We start from the raw sequence: 16,123 nt of genomic DNA, 5'->3' as shown, positions 1-16,123 counted from the left end.
ATGGAGTCATGAACGGAAGGTTGGCTTGTGTGATGAACTGATCTGTGTTCACAACTCTGTATTTTCTAACAGTCCTGGTCAGAACAGTTCCCATACCAGGCTGTGATGCATCCAGATAGAATGCTTTCTATGGTGAATCTGTAAAAGTTGGTGAGAGTGCTTATGGCTATGCTGATTTTCCTTAGCCTCTTGAGGAAGAAGTGTTGTTGTGCTTTCCTGACTGCCACATCAACGTGGGTAGTCCAGGTCAGATTGTCAGCGATCATCACTCCTAAGAACTTGACACTATGATTATCTATGATGATGGCAACCAGGGAGAAGTATCCAGGAGATAGGTGTCCCCAAACTTCCAATGCTGAACAACTACACTCCATCTTAACTCCATTGACATAGATAGGGTGTGTCCTCTTCCTTGCTTCCTGAAGTCAATCAGCAGCTCTTTAGTTTTGTTGATGTTAAAGGAGGGATTATTACCTTTCCACCAAGCACTCTATCTCTTTCCAGTATTTTCTCTTCTCATTGTTTGATATACAGTTGACAATGGTGGTGTCATCAGCAAACTTGTAGATGAGTTCAGATGAAATTTGGCCGCACTGACATGAGTTTACAGGGAGTACAGTAAGGGGCTAAGTATGCAGCCTTTTGGGGCGCCGGTGTTCAGTATTGTCGTAGATGAAGTGCTGTTGCCATTCTCACTGATTGCAGTCTGTGGACCAGGAAGTCAAGGCTCCAGTTGCAGAGGGCAGAGCAGTGACCCAGATCTTGGAGTTTGGAGATTAGTTTGGCTGGGACCACAGTTTGGTTGAAGCTGGAGCTGCAGTCAATAAGTAGAGGCCTGACATGGGTATTCATTATTCCGGGCATAAGTGTAGGGCTATGCGGATGGTGTCTGCTGTGGACCTGTTGTGCTGATAGGAAAATTGGAAGGCATCAAGGCAGGTTGGGAGGCTAGCGTTGATATGAGCCATGTCTACCCTCTCAAAGCATTTCATAATTTAGACGTCAGAGTCCATGGGCGGTAATCATTGAGGCATGTTGCATATGTTTTCTTTGGTACTGGGATGAGGGAAATCTTCTTTGAGAAGGTGGGGACTTTGGATTATAGCAATGAGAGGCTAAAGATGTCACCAAATACTCCCGACTGCTGGTGCACACAGAATCTGAGTGCACAGCTTGGGGCTCTATCTGGGTTAGTCACTTTTCCATGGGTTCAATTTCAAGATGGTCAATCTAATATCTGCAGCAGTGATTAAGGGAATTTATCGCCTCGTCTTACATGCTGTAATGTCAGTTGGCAGCAGGTTACACAACTGAAAATCATTCCCCACTACAAAATTACACGTGTTTCCAAAGCATACTTTCATTTGTAATAGAAATCATTTGGAAAATGGGGAAAAGCAATAGAAACAGCGCACACTGCCTTTTTTCCTGTCAGGCATAGTTCTTTCTGAACAAAGTTCCATTCAGTGCAGGAGCAAGTTACTGCAGATGTTGGAATCTGACAGCAAAAAATGTTGGGAGATCACAGCAGGACAGGCAGCATCCATGAACTGTGGCGGGGGCAGCATTTATGCAATGGTGGGGCTGAGACATTGAAGTACTGGGGAAGAAAGGATGTTGATATCAACAGGCTGTCCCCTCCACACTTCACATCAGCTCTGATGAGAGTCTTCTAGACTCGAAACATTAGCTTGCTTTCTCTCCATAGATGCTGCCTGACCCGCTGTGATCTCCAGTATTTTTTGTTTTCTGTAAAGTTCCATTCAAGGTGTTCAGAGAGCCCCGCAGCCCAATGGCATCAATGTGGATTTCACCAGCTTCAAAATCTCCCCTCCCCCCACTGCATCCCAAAACCAGCCCAGCTCATCTCCGCCTGCGTAACTTGTTCTTCATCTCACCCATCCCCTCCTCCCACCTCAAGCCGCACCTCCATTTCCTACCTACTAACCTCATCCCGCCTCCTTGACCTGTCGTCCTCTCCGGACTGACCTAACCCCTCTCTACCTCCCCACCCATACTCTGCGCCTATCTTCTCCTCTACCCATCTTCGGTCCGCCTCCCCTTCTCTCCCTATTTATTTCAGAATCCTCTCGCCACCCCCCTTTTCTGATGAAGGGTCTAGGCCCGAAACGTCAGCTTTTGTGCTCCTAAGATGCTGCTTGGCCTGCTGTGTTCATCCAGTCCCATACTTTGTTATCTTCCATTCAAGGTGTGTCCCGTTTGCCTGGGATTCTTCAACGTAAAAATGCACTTACCCACGATGGAAGGAAACTTGCATTTTGAAAAGAAAACTGGGGACAGATGAAAACTTGACCAATCTTTACTAATTACAGTCTGGGCAAGCTAATATGAGGATTTTATTTAAATATCAAAACAACGTGACATAGACAGCAAAACAGGCCTTTTGGAACGTCTATGTGTACGCTCTAGTAATCCAATACACAGTTAGGTGTTATATTACTAATTTAAACGAATAATGATTGTCGTGTTCACACATATCCCCACAGCTCCAGAAATTTTATTTCCTCCTTGGATGAATAGAATAGCCCTACGTGTCTCTGTTTGGTACTTTTCGCTTTCATTGGTTTGAGGTTGTTATTCCCTCTTTGTGGTTAGGAATTCACAACATCCTCCAGATTAACAGACACATAACCCAACCTACGTGCCAAGACAGTATAACATCGCAAGCAGTAGCACTCGACAACTTCACTCTCAGTCTCGCCCTCCTCGTGAGTGATTGCAATTTGAGCGGTTGCCGAGCAGCGGGCTGGCCACACGTGACCACGCAGTCCAATCAGCCCCTGTTGATCGTCGAATGATGTTTGTGTGACAGGAGGCGGCGGCCTTCTAAGCCGTGCAGCGGTGCTCAGGTTGTACTAATCCCGTTCCGGCAGGTACGTGCACTGAGTACTTCCCGTATGCCTTTTGCAATTTGTCAAATAAAGCTCACATTGTGAACATCCAGTAAAATTTAGATTTGCAGCTTGTGCACAGGGAAAGCAAACTGGAAATACACTCCTATTATGGAACAATGGGATCGACTTGTTGCTAAACAGAAAGCTCATGAGGGAATGACCATTGAACCGAGAGTGGGTTCTAAAACCGGGAAGCGGGCATTTTAATGATTGAGATTCCTAACCTGTCGTAATTTCTATATTAATCGTGCTTCTCTTCTTCATGGTGACAGTTTAAAAACTTCTCTGATGATTTATTTTACTGTGAACTTTCTGGGCCCAAGGTTTTCCTGTGTTCAGAACTTGCCTCATTATGTTCTGTTTTATGCTGGTGGACATCCTAACCGCTTGCATTAATTTAAATAAAAACCGATAGTGCAATGGCACTCAATATCGTTAAAATATCAGAACCCGGTAGACCGTATTCTACAGCTGACCATAATAACTTGCAGCCTACATTTCGTCACCCCCTTCTGCCTCACCATGTTCATTTACGTTATAGTTCTTGGCGCCAGTGGTCAAATAATCACAACATGTAGCGTTATCAACGAACAGACGTGGATAATATGGTGTCAGTCAACCAAATAAAGTCAGTGTAAGGTTCTGAAAAGGTTAATCCTGAGGCATGCCATAAACACCACCATAGTGATGTCATACAGACTTGATGGGGGCAAAACATAGTATCTTGAAGAAATAAAGCCTAACTGTTTCTTATGGGTGTTGTCAATGTCTATCACAGTTATGTAAATTGTTCCTAGTTCCTATTATGTAATAAGCAATATCTTATCTATGATCCAGAGCACCATCTAATTACATTACTATGGACTTTTCTTCACCTTCACCAGATCAAGCAGGCCATGTGGATCTTTTCTAGGAAAGATTTGTTGTCACCATCCTCTATTGCTTTGTGAGCAGTAGTACATAAGGGCCATACAATATAATGAACAGTGGTGTGGGTTGTTCATACAATGATCTCTTCCACTTTGTAAATAGTAGAAAGAATAAAAATTTTGAAAGCATATTATCTAAATCTTGAGAGTTCATAGCTCTGAGATGCAGAGGGAACAGGGTGTCCTTGTGAATCAGGTACAAAAGGGAAAAGTGACTATAGTGCTGCTCTTACATTAGTGAGAGGTGACTGGTGATGAGTTTAACGTGAAAATTGACATGCCTCAGACAAGGTGCAAAGTTGAAAGATGGAACGTTCATGATGACCTCAGCTAGTACAAGAATTGCATCCACACTGGTGGTGACTCTCTTCTTGTCTGTTTACCCTGCCCATGCCCCTCATGATTTTATAAACCTTTGAGATTACCCCTCGGCCTCTGATGCTCCAAGGTAAATAGCTCCAGCCTATTCAATCTCTCCCTATACGATTAAACCCTCCAAATCCAGCCTATTCAATCTCTCCCTATACGATTAAACCCTCCAAATCTGGCAACATCCCTGTAAATCTTTTCCAAACCCTTTCATGTATTGCAAGGAGACCAGAATTGAACACCATTCTAAAATATTTCCTGAATATTTTTCGAGTTAAGCAGATTCTTCTTAAGCAAGGGTGTGGCATGTTATTTGGTGTCGGTATGATTACAGATTTGAAGTTACAATCAGATCAGCCATGGTCTAATTGAATGGCAGAGCTGGCTGCAGTCTCCTTCTAATCTGTATGATCAGAAGGCATTTTAATATTGATGAGCTGCCTTGGAATGTTTACTTCCGTTATAGGCATCTTCCTGCACACAAAGCATATCAATGCACTTCAGCTTGTATATTTATTTTTCATATTGTCTTGTCATAGTCTATTTAAATACCTTATTGTTAATACTATATTTTACAGAAGAAGAAAGAACATAGCCTGATAATTGGAAATTTTTTTTTCTGGAGAAATATAATTACAGGTATTGTGGTGAAGTTTCCAAAATGCAATATCCTGCACTGGGAGCTAGGAATGGAGATGGAGAATAGCTTTAGTGTTTGAATGGGACATTAATATGGAAACATTAAACTACATATTTTACCCATTTTCAGTTTAATTTAATTCACAGAGTCATATAGTGTGGAAACAGACACTTCGGTTCAACTAGTTCATGCTGACCAGGTTCCTGAACTAATTTAGTCCCATCTGCCTGTGTTTGGCCCATATCCCTCCAAATGTTTCCTATTCATGCATGTATCCAAATATATTTTAAATGTTGTAACTGTACATGGATCCATCGCTTCCTCTGACAGCTCATTCTACACACTAATGGCTCTGTAAAAAATAAAGTTGCCTCTCATGTCTTAAGATTTTTCTCCTCTCTCACCATATAAATATGTACCCGAGTTTTGGACTCACCCAATCTAGGGAAAAGACCTTTGCTATTCACCTTACCTCATGATTTTAGAAACTTCTATAAGGTAATACCTAAATCTCCTATGCTCCAGTGAAAAATGTCCCAGCCTATTTTTATAATTCAAACCTCTATTTTTGGCAACATCTGATAAATGTTTTTTTGAATCCCCTCCAACTTAGTTATATCCTTCCTATAACAGGTGTACTTTTCTACAGTAGAATTGTTCAAACTCATTTATTTAGGACATTAACTGGAGGAGTTGGTGTGAGTTTGTAATAATTGAGTGTCACTGTTTCTTGGAACATTTTGGCTATTGTCTATGCATAAATTGGAACGGAGTAGTATGGTATTTGATTGACTTCAAATTGGAAGAGAGATCGTTAAATTTATAAAAGACAAGTAGAGTGGGAGTATAAGCTCATAGGGAGTTCTGTACTCGGGTTCAAGTACAGAGGGTTTATATTTTTTCTGTAATTCATACTAGGTGTAAGTGGAATTTTATCATTGCAATTTAAAATATTTCTTCATGGGAAGTGAGCATCTCTGGTTAGATCAGTGTTAATTGCCCATTCTTAATTACCCTACAACTGAATTGCTTGCTTGGGCATTTCAGAGAACAATTAAGACCAAACCACATTACAATGGGTCTGGAGTCACATTTAGGCCAGACGTACTAAGGATGGCAGATTTTCTTCCCTAAAAGACATGGGGGAACCAGATGGGTTTTTGCAACAGTCATTGTGGTTACATGGTCACATGAGATCAGTTTTTAATTGAAGATTTCATTTAATTTCAACCACCTTTCTTAAAACAGTCTGGAATTCTGGATTACCAGTCCATTACCATTGTGCCACTGACTTCCCAGTGGAAGTTCATGTTCACACTGTGTACTTTTCTAAATTGGATACAGATTATTGGCAAGTAGACCATTTTATATAATGTGTTAACGATCAAGTCTCTACTACAAAGGATCTCTGTGCTCAAGTGGCAATTAACCACACTCCACAGTGTCAGACAGGATGATGAGTTTACGGTTCATGCTCCTTAAATATAGCCATCCAGAAACAGTGCTAAACAGTACAGCAACATTGAAAGAAAGAAGTGGATGAACACTTGTATAAACAGCAAATATGAGATGAAATCAAAAGTATGAAAAATCCAGATGTTGCTGTAATTGTTTAGCTAGATGCATAATATTGACAAATCCAATGTTGATGATGTTTTAAAAAGGTTGGCAGCTTGCAATCCCTGTTCACAAACCTGGATACCTTGTGTTATCGAGCACGATCATAGTCATACAGCATGGAAATGGACCCATTGGTCAATCAGGATTGAACAAAAGAGTGCAAGTGAAGGCAATGCCAAATAATAATGTCAGTTGATAGTGGATGAAGGGAAGACAGTAGGGTGAAATTCAAGTGGAACTGCAGAACAAGACAGTTTAATGTCACAGAAACAAGAACAATGATGTGGTAACAAAATGTGGAGCTGAGGAACACAGCAGACCAGGCAGCATTCGATAAAAAAGGTCCTGACTCGAAACGTCAACTTTCCTGCTCCTCTGATGCTACTTGGCCTGCTGTGTTCCTCCATCACTACGCTTTGTTATCTCTGACTCCAAAATCTGTTGTTCTTGCTGTCTCAGAATAGTGTACCAAACCTTTGGTTTCTTCTGTAGGTGGCAGCTTTCGGTGGGAGTATGTACTGAAATGGCTGGTAGGAAGGGTCTGTAAAATGGAAGCAGGATGAGAAAGGAGTAAGGTGATTTGGCAAGAGAAAGCATGTGCATGCAGGAAATTTGAATGGGCCCTTCCAGTGAGTTAAATTGGGTCTGGGTATATGCGTGGTTAAATTCCCTAAAGGCCTCATCTGTTCTTTCTCATCTTGAGATTGGACCTCTTTGCTGCCAGCCTTCACCTCAGCATGGGAGCAGCTTCTGCAGCTCTGACTTGTACTTAAATGAAAAACAAGAGGAGAGACAAAATCGTATCAGAGATAATGGGCACTGCAGATGCTGGAGAAGCCAAGATAATAAAATGTGAAGCTGGATGAACACAGCAGGCCAAGCAAGACACTTTATTATCTTGGAGAGACAAAATCAGCAGCTTAACAGAGCAACTCTAGCACCAACAACAACTTCCTTAGTTAGAGATAACAAGGTGTAGAGCTGGATGAACACGGCAGGCCAAGCAGCATCAAAGGAGCAGGAAAGCTGATGTTTCGGGTCTAGACCCTTCTTCAAAAAACCTCCATATTAAAATGTCTTTCCACAGCGCAGAGTAGGTGGACACTGAGATCCAACTCCCTAAAAGACAAGACCTGTAACACATGGTGTGCTAGCAAAGCATCAATTCTCTTGACGCATGTGAGGACAAGTGCCTCAAGAGATTCAGCTTTTTATGGCAGGTCATTGCTGACGTCTGTAGCTGCCTGGATCGAGACCAAATTCCCAGTGGGTCAGGTGGACTTGCTTTACCAGTGGCAGTGTCGAGGTACTCATCACTGGAGGGACATGCCTTGCGTCTTGGGCCTCTGCCCCACCTCAATGTTGTGCACTGTATTCTGAAAGGAATGAACTCAGTTATGAGAGTTAGTAATAATTTGTGTGATTCAGCGGGAAGGAAAACATTTACTACAGTTCTGTGAGACGTGGCCACAGGATCGATAGGATAAAGATAAGGGTGAGTGAGTGTGTCTGCTCAAATGGGCATGTGAGGTGTCTGGAAAGAAGTTTTTTTTAAAAAAAGAGCAGAGCTCTCATGTGTCTTGTGCTGACTTTGTTTAGAAAATGCTGAAAAAGTTATTACGGGCTTTGCACCTGCAAATGTAATTATGCTCCTCTTTTCTGTTCTCCTGAGATCCAGGATTCCCCTGCTTGGAGGAGCCAAACCCACCACTGACCTCTCAGCCATTTCCATCCATGTTTGCTCAGCTGGAGAGTGTGTCTTATTTCTTCCACCCTTGGGGAAGTTATCTCTTTGGAGCATTCACATGTGGTTTCTCCATTTCTATGGTTTTTGCACCCTCAAATGTCCATGCCTGTTTGCTCCTTTGTAACCTATGTCATGGTCTCTTTTCAATTTGAAATTCTTCCTTTCCTTTTGCAGTTCCACTGTATCAGCCAAATGGGGGGCTGGGGGGTGGGACAGAAAACCCAAAGGTATGATGTTAATACATGGCTCTGGCAAAGAGCCTCCACAAAATATGCTGACTTTCTTTTTGTCATCACTTCAGCAGGGACTAAATTGAGAAAATGTTGTCACTAACCTCTGACAAACCCATATTTTCCCCAATTAAACGTTAATCAGGCAGTCAATTTTAAAACTGTTTGGAAAAAGTAATCAATCTAAGGGTTAAAAATTAAGAATGTGAATTGAATGCATCAACTATTGTTGCTAAGTGTTCCGATGAGATTATTGCTGCATATTAAGAGGTTTTCCTAATCTCAGCTCAGTGCTTCAATCATAAGACCTGGTCAAGAGCATGAAGTCACCACTTGGGAAATCATGTTCCTACTTTTAAATATCTTCTGAATCCATTTGATATTTCATCACAGCTAATCTCATGCTGCTATGCACTTTTCAAAATATCTAGGTTAATTTAAGCATGCTGTTATCCAGAAATATAAAAATAATGATCCCATTGCACTCTTGGTTATTAAGTCAAAATCATGAGAAAATTTGTCTTCTAGACTTTCCTTCTACAATGCTGTGATTAAATGACATTGGCTTGTCTGAGGAGGCCAGTCAGAGAATGGAAGCTATAGCTTCAGATTGATGAAAACTGATTCTCCTGATAGCTGGTACTCACCTTACAGGATGACCATTGCCCACTCCCTGAACTGTATTTGGACAAATTTTCTGACCATGAGCCAAGTTGACAATTGAATGTGGCCAAGCCCCTGGAGTGCGACTGTGCCCCTGACAGTCGGTACTGGGGCCCTGTGACAAACAGTGCCTTCCTTCCGTCCTTGACTGGACAGAAGATGACTCCCCATCCTGTTTCAAAAGACCATTTGGTTGAATAAATGTGTGGTGTATTTGCTGCGCAGGCAGCTGGCACAATCGTTCACTGAAATGTCCCCATCTCAATACAGATTCCCACTGATAGCTAACCTGCCTGTGTAGAATGGTATGTCAGTACGACAATACTAATAGTCTTTGGCTTTGGCTAAAATATTGATAAGCACAGTAAGGCAAAACATTGGTGTGAGCATGTAGGTAGGCATAAAGTGAGTAATTGCTAGCAGAGCATGTGAGTAACCCTGAGATGCAGTCTTGTCCAGTCCCTGAGCTGGGTGTCTGTCCCTGTGCACAGTGTGTCCTTGTGGCATTCTTTCAGTGCTGGTTGCCTGTGCACCCTGCGTTACAGGCCTGTGTTTGCTAAGCGGCCTGCAAGTGGAACAGTGAGATAATGTTCATGAATGGTTAGCAAGTGTTGGTTGCCAGTGTCTGTGAAGGAGGGATATGTGCAGCTGGTACTGATGGACCGCAAGTATTTTCTAATCAACCTCCTGAGCAATGTAGGAAGTCCCTCGCAGGCACTAGTCTGCTAAAGCCACATGGTATTTGCTCTGAATTTCATGTTGAGAATTCTTTGTTTGTCTCATTTGGTAAAGTAGGAAGCTGAATATTAATGAAGCAAGTTGCAATATTAATAAGGTTTTTATCAAGCTATAAGCCTAGTGACAAGCAAGCCTCGCGCTTGGCAAATGTGTAAAAGCAACAAGATGGCCCTGATGTCAAGAGTGGCCTCACCAAACTTCGCATCTGATTCCGCCACAATTCTTGCCAGAGCCCATGTCATTCACATCTTGTAGCATTTTGATAACAGATTTTCTCATTCCAGCCCCCACACCCACATATGCAAAAGTGAAATGCATCTAATCTTTTAACTCTGAGCTACAAAGCATTCAAATCCACTTTTGAGGGCACTGTCTGACACGAAAGAGCAGGATGTAAGATGATGTTATCACAAGATAAATATAAATCGGGAAGACCAGTTATCCCATTTAGCTTGATTCGTCCATCAAGAGTATTGTTCAGTATATCATCCAGTGGTCACAAATGGCTGATTGTGTTTTTGATTAGTAAATAAAAAGAAATCAGCCATAGATTGTCATTGGACATGTAAGCTTACTGATTGTCATGATATGGTTACATATTACACTTTTTTTGTGTTTGGTAAAATGTTAAGGTAAAGCGCATACAAAAGTTTTCTGCCTATTGTGTAGGCGTTATTTTCTTGGTTGCTGCTTATTTGTACACTAGAACTTAGAGGATTGATACAGAGATCATGAGCATTGTTCCTAGTGGCTTTCTTGAGGAATCTCTTGGGACCTGTTTGATTAATAGATTCATAAGTCAAACAAAGCAGTTGGTGGTCTGCAAAGCAGACTGGATAAGATGCAGGTAGATTTTAGTACACTTGGAAATTGAGGTAGATGACTTTCAGTATGGATAAATGCAAAATACTTAAAAGAGCCAGGATGGATTATTGCTTCGTAGAAGTAAGGAAACAGGCCCTTTGGCTCAACAAGTCCACACCAATTCTCAATGTCACACCCAGACACATTCCCCTATAACCCTATCTAATCTACAAATCCCTGAACACTGCAGGCATCTTAGCATGGCCAATCCACCTAGCCTGTACATCTTTGGACTGTGGTAGGAACCCCATGCAGACCCTGGGAGAATGTCTGATTGGAGTTTGCACAGTTGCCCCAAGGATGGAATCAACCCCGGATGCCTGGTGCTGTGAGGCAGCAGTGCTAACCACTGAGCCACCGTGCTGACCCAAAAATTCCCTTACTTGCCTTAAGCTCTCAACCATAGTCGCCAGAATATGAACCTGCGCAGGGACACCCGAATCGATTTCAAGTCCGCCGCTGTAACCACTTGGCCACGATTACTAGAGTGCAACTACTAGCTTAAATGGGAAGGAGCTCATGTTCATGGCAAATGAGACTCCTGCTTGATTATAAATTGATATTTTCTAATGATCTGGCTCAGAGATGCTACTTCACATTTCTGGACCAGGTGGAACGAACCCAGGCCCACTGGCTCAGCGGTAGATACACCACTCTTGCACCATAAGAACACATTGACTATAAATTGAAGCTACTTGGTGGCTGGGAGTAAAACAAGTGATATTTTGGGATATGTTAGTGTCACCAAGCCAAAATTGGAGGTAAACTTGAACAAAAACCGAAAGAACTGTGGATGCTGTAAATCAGAAACAAACAGTTCTGGGGAAGGGTCACCCATCCGGAAAGGTTAACTCTGACTTCTCTCTGCAGATGCTGCTAGACCTGCTGAACTTTTCCAATAATTTCTGTTTTTATTGGAGGTAAAACTTGCCACATTTAAATCATTGTCGTGACCACACCTGAAATACTGTGTGGGGTTCTGGAAATTTTCATGTGAAATATACATTGCAACAATTGAAAGAATAGAAGAGAGCAACAAGAACAATTGAGCGATACATAAATCAGATTGTGAGAAGTAAATATGTCTTGATAAGAGAGATAACTGAGAGGTGATTTGAAAGGCATACTAAAGCCTGTGACAGGTTATTTAAACTTATCTGTTATTAACTAATTGATGGATTGATTCCCCTGTTATTATTGTGTCAAGTGAACACAGGATGTTAAAATACAAAGTAGATGCAAAGTGGTCTTTTGTCAACTAAATGTTCTTCTGCAGGAATTTGCAGTACTGCGGTAATGATTGGACAGAAACTTTTAGATGGAATGATGAAAAGTTAGAATGCAGGTAGTTCTCCTATAACATGATAGTTGTGTTCTTGTGCAACCTCGCACCATGGAAAATTGTGTTATAGGGAAGTTGCTATAGATAACTGCTATACCTAATGGTAGAAAGTTTGTGTTATCCAAACAGTGTCCACTATTCGACAGTCGTGTTACAGCCAATTCATGTTCACGAAACACGTGTTATAGCAGAAATACTTGTACAATAAATGTAATGAAAGAGAAGGATTACCAAGTTGCATATTGAACGGTGGTTGTTTGTTAGACATGAATGCACAGAAAAACAATCTTCCTGGCATGTTGAGTATTTTTCACCAAATTAGTGCACAGGGCTAAAACAGTGTTATTGTAGGCACTCTTCTGGTTAGATCGGTGATTTTTATTAGACAAAGTTGACAATCATCATAAACTTTCCCTAATGTAATAGTTTTTAAACCATTACTTTTAACTCCACGTCTGCCCAGAAGTGCGTGCGTTATTTTAATTATTTTAAGGTTAAAGTTAGGTGTCTTTTCCCTAAGATGGGGAATTTCAAGACTAGGTGGCACACTTGCAAGGTGAGAGGAGAGAAATTTAGAAAAGATATGATGGGCAAATTTTTTACACAGAGGATAACAGACAACAGATAACAGACAACGGACAACAGACAATAGGTGCAGGAGTAGGCCTTTCGGCCCTGTGAGCCAGCACCACCATTCATTATGATTGTGGCTGATCATCCACAATCAGTATCCTGTTCCTGTCTTCGCATGTGGAATGAATTTCCTGAGGAAGTGGTGGATGTGGGCATAATTACAATGTTTAAAAGACACTTGGATAAGTACATGAATAGGGAAGGTTTGGAGGGATATGGGCCAGGAGCAGGCTGGTGGAACTAGTTTGATATTCTCTTCAGCATGGACTAGTTGGACCAAAGGGTCTGTTTCATGCTGTATGACTCTGTGAAGGATTCCCAGAATTTAGCCCTAAATATACCTTCTACTCAGCCTTTGGATGAAATGTTAAACCAACACTCTGTGTGAGAGATAGTAGGAACTGCAGATGCTGGAGAATCTGAGATAACAAGATGTGGAGCTAGATGAACACAGCAGACCAAGCAGCATCGGAGGAGCAGAAAAGCTGATGTTTCAGGCTGAAGAAGGGTCTAGGCTGGAATCGTCAGCCTTCTTGCTCCAATGATGCTGCTTGGCCATCCCTGTGTTCATCCAGCTCTAGACCTTGTTATCTCTGTCTGTGGGATGATTCTCTTAGTTACCATGACTTTAGGTGAGAATAATATTCTCACTCAATCAACATCAAAGTAAGTTAACTGTCATTTATTTAATTGACATGGTATGATCTTGCTGTACAGAAAATCATTGCTATAGATTCCCACATAACTCAGTTTTTCCAAGGAATTCATTCAAAGCGACTGGAGAGGCTTCTGCCCATTTGTTTTTCTCCTCCTATCAGGTTTTCACCAGGAAGGATGTAGTGTGGTGCAAACATATGACTATTATTGATAGTAAGTTGACAGGAAATTTTATTTCTGTGGGAGAAAATTAAAATGTATCAGTGGCGGGTATTGCCCCCAGCGATAAAGTTATCGAGATATAAAGCACAGAAATGGACCCTTTGGTCCAATTCGTTCATGTCGACCAGATATCCTAGATAAACCTAGTCCCATTTGCCAGCATTTGGCCCATATCCCTCTAAACCCCTCCTGTTCATGTGTACCCATCCAGATGCCCCTTTAAATGTAGTAATTAGATCAGCTTCCACCACTGTCTCTGGCAGCTCGTTCCACACGTGCAGTATCCTCTGCATGAAAAAGTTGCCTATTGGGTCCGTTTAAAATCTTACCCCTCTCACCTTTAAACCTATGTCCTCTTGTTTTGGACTCCCCCAACCCCTGGGAAAAGACCTTGTCTGTTCTATCCATGCCCCTCAAGATTTTATAAACCGTTGTAAGGTCACCCCTCAGCCTCTGAAGCTAGGTGGGGGAGAAGATATCCCTAGTCTATTCAGCTTCTCCCTATAGCTCAAACCCTCCAGTCCGCGGAACATCTTTGTAATTCTTTTCACTTGGAGTCCAGCTGAACATTCAGAAGTTCTACCATAAAGGCAGTTACATTGTGCTAGGATTTGAGCTTTGGGATAACAATTTGTTCCCTCCTGGCTTCTTTCTTCCTCCAAATCGATTCTTTGTTTTCTTATGTTTTAAGAGTTTAGATGCTTCGTTCATGTTTGAGCTTCAGATGCAGACTATTTGATGCTAAAGAGGATCCTCGGTAGACCCGGTCTCACCTGAAATCCATAGGAGTGTTGTTTTCAAAAGATATTCTTATACAGCGGTTAGGTGTAAGGAGCAAGATGCAAGACTCTTGACTGGTTTTGTTTCTTTTAATGAAAGTAACGGTTCTGGGATGCTGACTCATGGTGTTATGGAGATGTATCATCTGAAATGTCAATTTAAATATAACTAGCTGGTATCTGTATCTTGGAATGTTTAGAAAGAACACTTTGCAAAGCAAGGAGACCATCTGCAGAAGGGCAAATGTTGCATTTGCATAGAACCCACAAGCTGTTTGATTGAGAACACTGAATCGCCCAGATCAGTGATGCAAAAGAGAATGTTGCCACTAATGCAGACCCAAACATTTAAGCCATCATGCGTAGTCAACATGATGATCACCTAACTGCTTAATGAAGAGTCACGACAGGCTGCGTTTAGTTGCCAGGACAACAGCTCTCAAACTGGGAAATGTGTAACAGGGCCTCTAGCAGCAGCAATGGTCAGGAAGGGTGTGAGGGTCTTTGGTAGTGGGGTTGGATTGTAGGTGGTGCAAGTGTCAGAGGATGATGCGTTGGATCCAGAGGTGGTTGGGGTGGTTTGTGAGGACGAGGGGGATTCTGTTTCGGCTGTTATTGTGGGGAGGGTGCGTGAGGGATGAGTTATGGGAAATACCTGAGCTTGAGCAGAACTTCTCTGGAAGAAAAGGTGCTGTTGTTAGAACGAGGCCTCCTGGAGAGAGAACCAGATAGACAGATAAACAGACAAAGGATTTTGTCAGAGACAGTAGGAACTGCAGATGCTGGAGAATCTGAGAAAACAAGGGGTGTGAGATAGTAGGAGGTGGTAGAGGTGTAGAGCTAGATGAACACAGCAGGCCAAGCAGCATCAGAGGAGCAGGAAGGCTGATGTTTCGCGCATAGACCCTTCTTCAGAAATGGGGGAGGGGTAGGGGGTTCTGAAATAAATAGGGAGAGGAGGGAGGTGGATAGAGGAGAAGATAGGTGGAGAGGAGATAGACCGGTCAAAGAGGCGGGGATGGAGCCGGTAAAGGCGAGTGTAGGTTGGGAGGAGATAGGTCAGCACAGGGAAGATGGACAGGTCAAGGGGATGGGATGAGGTTAGTAGGTAGGCGATGGGGGTGGGGCTTGGGGTGGGAGGAGGGGATAGGTGAGAGGAAGGACAGGTTAGGGAGGCGGGGACGAGCTGGGCTGGTTTTGGGATGCGGCAGTTGGAGGGGAGATTTTGAAGCTTGTGAAGTCCACATTGATATCATTGGTCTGCAGGGTTCCCAAGCGGAATATGAGTTGCTGTTCCTGCAGCCTTCAGGAAGCATCATTGTGGCACTGCAGGACGCCCAGGATGGACATGTCTGCGGAATGGGAGGGGAAATTGAAATGGTTCGCGACTAGGAGGTGCAGTTGTTTAGTGCGAACTGAGCGTAGGTGTTCTGCAAAGCGGTCCCCAAGCCTCCGCTTAGTTTCCCCGATGTAGAGGAGGCCACAGCAGGAGCAGCAGATGCAGTATACCACATTGGCAGATGTGCATGTGAACATCTGCTTGATGTGTAGTCTTCTTAGGGCCTGGATTGGGACTGAGGGTGGAGGTATAGAAGTAGGTGTAGCACTTCATGTGGTTGCAGGGAAAAGTGCTGGGTGAGGTGGGTCTGGAGGGGAGTGTGGAGTGGACAAGGGAGTCACGGAGAGAGTGGTCCCTCCAGAAAGCAGATAAGGTTGGGGAGGGAGAAATGTCTTGTGGGTGTGGATTACAAATGGCGGAAATGTCGGAGGATGAT

At 42.7% G+C, this 16,123-nt stretch overlaps 1 protein-coding gene across 3 annotated transcripts in view; it reads left to right on the top strand.

Annotated features, from left to right (window-relative positions):
* Positions 1-16,123, top strand: part of trmt9b (tRNA methyltransferase 9B) — a 64,952-nt gene that overhangs the window by 22,300 nt on the left and 26,529 nt on the right. The window contains exon 1 of one of the 3 annotated variants that reach the window (XM_048532111.1): positions 2,806-2,894. The exons of 1 other annotated variant lie outside the window; for it this stretch is intronic. The gene's annotated coding sequence lies outside the window, so the exon portion shown is untranslated. Of the gene's footprint in view, positions 1-2,805; positions 2,895-16,123 lie in introns of those variants that run through there. One more of the 3 variants, XM_048532109.1, reaches the window with a different exon arrangement.

This window comes from Stegostoma tigrinum, chromosome 6 (assembly GCF_030684315.1).
Source record: "Stegostoma tigrinum isolate sSteTig4 chromosome 6, sSteTig4.hap1, whole genome shotgun sequence".
NCBI classification, from domain to species: Eukaryota; Metazoa; Chordata; class Chondrichthyes; order Orectolobiformes; family Stegostomatidae; genus Stegostoma; species Stegostoma tigrinum.
The sequence above is the reverse complement of the archived record's forward strand: the minus strand, read 5'-3'. Positions and strand labels throughout refer to the sequence as shown.